Consider the following 6870-nt stretch of genomic DNA (forward strand, 5'->3'; position numbering starts at 1 on the left):
AAATCCCTGATCACGCTTGTAGGCAATGTCATGGCGACGTTGGTTAGCTAAGCTCATGCCAGAAACATGTCATCGGTCTCTAGATCGTCTCGCGCCGAACTGCGCATGTGTAGGCCATCAAATCAAAGGCACTTCTTCGATATAAAGTTGTTTTTGACGAAAATGAAAACGTGTCAGTTTGTTACTTTCACCAAGTTGGAGTAATAACATGTACAGCTACTTTAGGCATTGACTCAAATCTAGATGTGTCTTTAAATCTTGAGAAAATTAACAACGAAGGAAGAATTTTTCACTTCTCCCATTGACTTCCCAAACCTCTGTCTGGTCTGTGGAGTCTGCTTCGAGAAGCATTCCCGGAAGTGTCGAGCTGTTGGTATTCTGGGTTTAGAAACTCTATACTTCTAGTAAAGTTAGCAGGTTGTTAGCTAGCTAGGTAACATGACTGAACAAAAAGTAAAAAATGGCCCGCAAGTTGTTTTAAACAGCCCTTTTAAACAGGTTAATACTCACAAGGCCGCGTGACCAGGCAGAATACCCAGACGCATCCTCAGAGCATGCGCAGATCAGCTGGCAAGCATCTTCATTTACATTTTCAACCGCTCCTTGTCCCAGTCTGCAATCACATGTTTCAAGCTGACCACAAATGTTCATTTTCCCAAGAACTCTAAGGTAACCTGCCTAAATGACAATAGCCCTATAGCATCCACATCTGAAATTATGAAGTGCAATTGAACGTCATGGTTAAGGGCATGTAAGTAAGCATTTCACAGTGAGGTCTACACCCGTTGTATTCGGTTCATGTGACAAATACAATTTGATTTGATTTGACATCAACAACATCAACCCAGATACCCTGGACCCACTCTAATTTGGATACTGCCTTGAATAGGAACCCTGGGACTGAACACCTCCCTCTGCAACTGAGTCCTGGACTTCCTAATGGGCCGTTCCCAGGTGGTGAACGTCGGCAACAGCACCTCCGCCATGCTGACCCTCAACAAGCTGGCCCCCCCAGGGGTGTGTGCTTAGTCCCCTCCTTTTGTCCCTGTTCACTCATGACTGTGTGGCCACGCACGACTCCAACACCATTCAGTTTGCTGATGACACAACGTTGGTAGGCCTGAACACCGACAGCGATGAGACAATCTACAGGGAGGAGGTCAGAGATCTGTCAGTGTAATGCCGGGACAACAATCTCTTCCTCATTGTCAGAAAGACCATTTTTTTTATAATGGATTTAATGGTGCTTCGTGGAATGTTCAATGTTTTGGTAATTTTTTGATAACCCAACCCTGATCTGTACTTGTCCACAACTTTGTCCCTGACCTGTTTGGAGAGCTTCTTGGTCTTCTTGTGCCACTTGCTTGGTAGTGCCCCTTGCTTAGTGGTGTTGCAGACTCTAGGGCCTTTCAGAACAGGTGTCAATATACTGTGATCATGTGACACTTAGATTGCACACAGGTGGACTTTATTTAACTAATTATGTGACTTCTGAAGGTAATTGGTTGCACCAGATCTTATTTAGGGGCTTCATAGCAAAGGGGGTAAATACATATGCACGCACCAATTTTACATTTTTAGCATTTTTTTGAAACAAGTCATTTTTTAAATTTCACTTCACCAATTTTGACCATTTTGTGTATGTCCATTACATGAAATCCAAATAAAAATCCATTTAAATTACAGGTTGAAATGCAAGAAAATAGGAAAAACGCCAAGGGGGATGAATACTTTTACAAGGCACTATATCTACCCCTTCTCCCACTGTATCCCTGCACATTGATGATACTGGTTCTGACCTTGTATATAGTGTACATTGTCTACCACAGTACGAGTCATAATACCCATAAACCTAGCGGTCAAACACGGAAATGGTGCCAATCGATTTTCCACCATTAATTTCTTCCATTGGGGAATTTAGAGACACTTAAAATAGCCTGGCGTGATGTTTTGATAACTGTGTAAATGTCTCTCGGACAAGTTGACTTTAATCAACATATTTGCTTGTAATTACCCCCCAAAAATGAAATGCTAATGTGGCTATCATAAAGAACAACAAATGTCTGTCTCAAGCTTCCCGTCACTCCTCAGAGCCATGATGATCTGGACGAGACTGCCGAATCGAGGCAAAGGTAAGAATCTCAGGATTAACTATCTACTGTTACCCGGGCGCCGAAGACGTGGATGTCGATTAAGGCAGTCCCCCGCACCTCTCTGATTCAGAGGGGTTAAATGCGCAAGACACATTTCAGTTGAGGGCATTCAGTTGTACAACTGACTAGGTATCCCCCTTTCCCTTTAATTTTAGCTACATTTTGTAATTAATACATTTGCAAAAGTTGTTTAAATGGACAATTCTGTGAACTGTCTCTGAAAGTTTTGAATTGAAAAGGCCTGTTATCTACCTAGCTAGCTCATAACATTAGTCTAGCTAGATTAGCCATCTATTTGTCTAGCCATTGAAATGCATGAGAAAATTTGGCTTTTAGAAAACCAACAGTCTAGCTTGCTAGTTAACTACCTAGCTAACTTAGATGGTGAATGTTTGGGCCCCCGAGTGGCGCAGTAGTCTAAGACACTGCATCTCAGTGCAAGAGGCGTCACTGCAGTACCTGGTTTGAATCCAGGCTGCATCACATCCGGCCGTGATTGGACGTCCCATAGTGCAGCGCACAATTGGCCTGGGGTAGGCTGTCATTGTAAGGACTTGCCTAAATACAATTAAAATTGTTCGTTTGTGGGTGAGGGGTGGGTGGGTTGCCTACTTCATGTACTACTTGACTTGTAGCTCCCCTAGCTAGGTGTATTATTTCAGTCTGGCTTTTTGATAGGTTTCAGAGATGGACTGATTATCATCCTCTCTTGAGTGAACAGTGTGCTTAGTTTACTGCATGAAAACATTGTTTGCTGTTACCCTCTGGACAGCAGATCATTAGTATAACTAGTAGGCAGGTTTATGTAACCTTATTTAGTTCAACCTGCTATGGTGGGGTTTAAATTAATTGGTATTCACACGTTTGTTTTTGAGGTAGAATTAAGGGGGTATTGATAAATAACATGTGTGCCACTCAAGTTGAAGTTGTTGACTGATGCCATGGCGATGGCTGCTAAGTAGAAGGGAGCTTCTGCAAACCAGAAGTCTGCAGTCAAGGCAGCACTGGTCCACACCTGCCTTGTGTCTGGTGAGTAGTATTGGTTGGTACAGTATGTACCTTCAGGTTCCTTTCCAAGTGTAGGCTATTGTACTGCCCTATGTGGTATAGTCTTTCATACCGTACAATTCCCTTTCTTAGGTCAGTTAGGATCACCACTTTATTTTAAGAATGTGAAATGTCAGAATAATAGTAGAGGGAATGATTTATTTCAGCTTTTATTTCTTTCATCACATTCCCAGTGAGCCAGAAGTTTACATACAGTCAATTAGTATTTGGTAACCTTGCCTTTCAATTGTTTAACTTGGGTCAAACGTTTTGGGTAGCCTTCCACAAGCTTCCCACAATAAGTTGGGTGAATTTTGGCCATTCCTTCTGACATTGCTGGTGTAACTGAGTCAGGTTTGTAGGCCTCCTTGGTTCTGAGTCAGGGCTTTGTGATGGCCACTCCAATACATTGACTTTGTTGTCCTTAAGCCATCTTGCCACAACTTTGGAAGTATGCTTGGTGTCATTGTCCATTTGAAAGACCCATTTGCGACCAAGCTTTAAATTCCTGACTGATTTCTGGAGATGTTGCTTCAATATATCAACATAATTCCCCCCCCCCAATATGATACTGCCACCCCTGTGCCTCACGGTTGGGATGGTGTTCTTCGGCTTGCAAGCCGCCTCCTTTTTCCTCCAAACATAATGATGGTCATTATGGCCAAAAGGTTCTATTTTTGTTTCATCAGACCAGAGGACATTTCTCCAAAAAGTACGATCTTTGTCCCCATGTGCAGTTGCAAACCATAGTCTGGCTTTTTTATTGCGGTTTTGGAGCAGTGGCTTCTTCCTTGCTGAGCGGACTTTCAGGTTACGTCGACATAGGACGCGTTTTTCTGTGGATATAGACACTTTTGTACCTGTTTCCTCCAGCATCTTCACAAGGTCCTTTGCTGCTGTTCTGGGATTGATTTGCACTTTTCGCACCAAAGTACGTTCATCTCTAGGAGACCGAATGCGTCTTTTTCCTGAGTGGTATGACGGCTGTGTGGTCCCATGGTGTTTATACTTGCGTACTATTGTTTGTACAGATGAACGTGTGGTACCTTCAGGCGTTTGGGAATTGCTCCCAAGGATGAACCAGACTTGTGGAGGTCTACAATTCTTTTTCTGAGGTCTTGGCTGATTTCTTTTGATTTTCCCATGATGTACACCACCAATTGACTCAAATGATGTCAATTAGCCCATCAGAAGCTTCTAAAGCCATGGCATCATTTTCTGGATTTTCCCAAGCTGTTTAAAGGCACAGTCAGCTTAGTGTATATAAACTTCTGACCCACTGGAATTGTGATACAGTGAATTATAAGTGAGATAATCTGTCTGTCAACAATTGTTGGAAAAATTACTTGTGTCATGCACAAAGTAGATGTCCTAACCGACTTGCCAAAACTATAGTTTGTTAACAAGAAATTTGTGGAGTGGTTGAAAAACAAGTCTTCTTGACTCCAACCTAAGTGTATGTAAACTTCCGACTTCATCTGTAATTGTAGTAGCTTGTTGCATTGTATTGCTTAGTTTATCAATCGTGTCAACTTGAATTCAATCAAAAGCCACAGACTGTTAACTTCCTCCATTTTGTACTTGGCCTTCATAGATGCATTCAAGCAGCACTTTGAGAGAAAGCATCCCAAGTCTCCAACGGTCCCAGTACTGGTTGATGTTCAGGCCTAAGGGACACCACACACTCAAATGGGCCTACAACTATGGTAAGATTCTTCCATCATTCACACACAGTAGACATAGTGTAAACCACCATTTTGTCAATGAAATGTTGTCCTCAATTCTTAAATTGTATTGTTTATGGCTCAGTTTGTGGAAATGCTGTCTTTAATGTTGGGATTCACAGACACACCACGATGACCACGATTTCAATGATGCAATTGAGACGGAATGACGTGAGGGACCCTGAGGATGACTGGACATGGACCGGATATTTGTGACAACGACCTAGAAGGGGTGCAGAAACATTATGTTTAAACCATAGCTAAGCATCTCTCTAGGTACCCCTTATTCCACACTGTCTTTTATAGTCCCTCAACTTTGGACACTTTGGAACTCTCCATCTTAGCTCTGTAAACACTCCTTACCTTCACCCATTTTCCATATGCTGCTTCCTTCACTTGTTCTTCTCCTGATTGGATAACATCTAGACTCAGGAACGCATTTAAAAATGTTGTGTTGTACTGTTCTTGCTACCTTTTTTTCACCTGTGTAATGCAGTCCTTTTACATTAAACCTACCTTACACATCCAGTTGTTTCTCCATTTGTAACTCACCCACCAAAAATCCCAATATGCTGTCTTACATTTTGTGTGATTTGTTCTGGTCTAATTCCTAAAATGAAAAAGCAGAATGTGTGCGCTCTCGGATAGTAATACTATTTCACATGGTGCTCTTCAATGTCCCACGTTTATGGCATTGATGAATAAATCATTTTATGTTTACCTATATTTAGATGTGTATATGTTATGTATAAAAGGCTTATGTATACATTTTTTACTATTGATTTATTTAAAACAATGTAATTGTTAGTTCAGGTGTTTGACGTGATTGATGGGTGACTAGGTGCATTCATGTCAAATAAATCTGCCTTCGTGGTTTTGGATACATTGTATAATGAGTTAATCTGGCTTTGAACAGAATATGTCAACAAGTTAGTTCTGAATTGTTTAATACAGCACTGCATTCTGACACCATTACATTTACATTTAAGTCATTTAGCAGACGCTCTTATCCAGAGCGACTTACAAATTGGTGCTTTCACCTTATGACATCCAGTGGAACAGCCACTTTACAATAGTGCATCTAAGTCTTTTAAGAGGGGGGTGAGAAGGATTACTTTATCCTATCCTAGGTATTCCTTAAAGAGGTGGGGTTTCAGGTGTCTCCGGAAGGTGGTGATTGACTCCGCTGTCCTGGCATCGTGAGGGAGTTTGTTCCACCATTGGGGGGCCAGAGCAGCGAACAGTTTTGACTGGGCTGAGCGGGAACTGGACTTCCTCAGTGGTAGGGAGGCGAGCAGGCCAGAGGTGGATGAACGCAGTGCCCTTGTTTGGGTGTAGGGCCTGATCAGAGCCTGGAGGTACTGAGGTGCCGTTCCCCTCACAGCTCCGTAGGCAAGCACCATGGTCTTGTAGCGGATGCGAGCTTCAACTGGAAGCCAGTGGAGAGAGCGGAGGAGCGGGGTGACGTGAGAGAACTTGGGAAGGTTGAACACCAGACGGGCTGCGGCGTTCTGGATGAGTTGTAGGGGTTTAATGGCACAGGCAGGGAGATGTGATGGCGAGATCATGGAACGGGCAGTCCTTCCCCGGGAGGAAGAGCAGCTCCGTCTTGCCGAGGTTCAGCTTGAGGTGGTGATCCGTCATCCACACTGATATGTCTGCCAGACATGCAGAGATGCGATTCGCCACCTGGTCATCAGAGGGGGCAAAGGAGAAGATTAATTGTGTGTCGTCTGCATAGCAATGATAGGAGAGACCATGTGAGGTTATGACAGAGCCAAGTGACTTGGTGTATAGCGAGAATAGGAGAGGGCCTAGAACAGAGCCCTGGGGGACACCAGTGGTGAGAGCGCGTGGTGAGGAGACAGATTCTCGCCACGCCACCTGGTAGGAGCGACCTGTCAGGTAGGACGCAATCCAAGCGTGGGCCGCGCCGGAGATGCCCA

General features: G+C 43.4%; 1 long non-coding RNA gene across 1 annotated transcript; it reads left to right on the forward strand.

The window, feature by feature from the left end:
* The first annotated feature begins 1751 nt into the window (after nucleotides 1-1751).
* On the forward strand, nucleotides 1752-5452 carry LOC115107397 (uncharacterized). The gene is made up of 3 exons (XR_003860196.2): nucleotides 1752-2132; nucleotides 4795-4906; nucleotides 5047-5452. It is a non-coding gene; the product is annotated as an uncharacterized LOC115107397 (long non-coding RNA).
* Nucleotides 5453-6870: the final 1418 nt, after the last annotated feature.

The sequence above is a fragment of the Oncorhynchus nerka genome, linkage group LG24, assembly GCF_034236695.1.
Source record: "Oncorhynchus nerka isolate Pitt River linkage group LG24, Oner_Uvic_2.0, whole genome shotgun sequence".
NCBI classification, from domain to species: Eukaryota; Metazoa; Chordata; class Actinopteri; order Salmoniformes; family Salmonidae; genus Oncorhynchus; species Oncorhynchus nerka.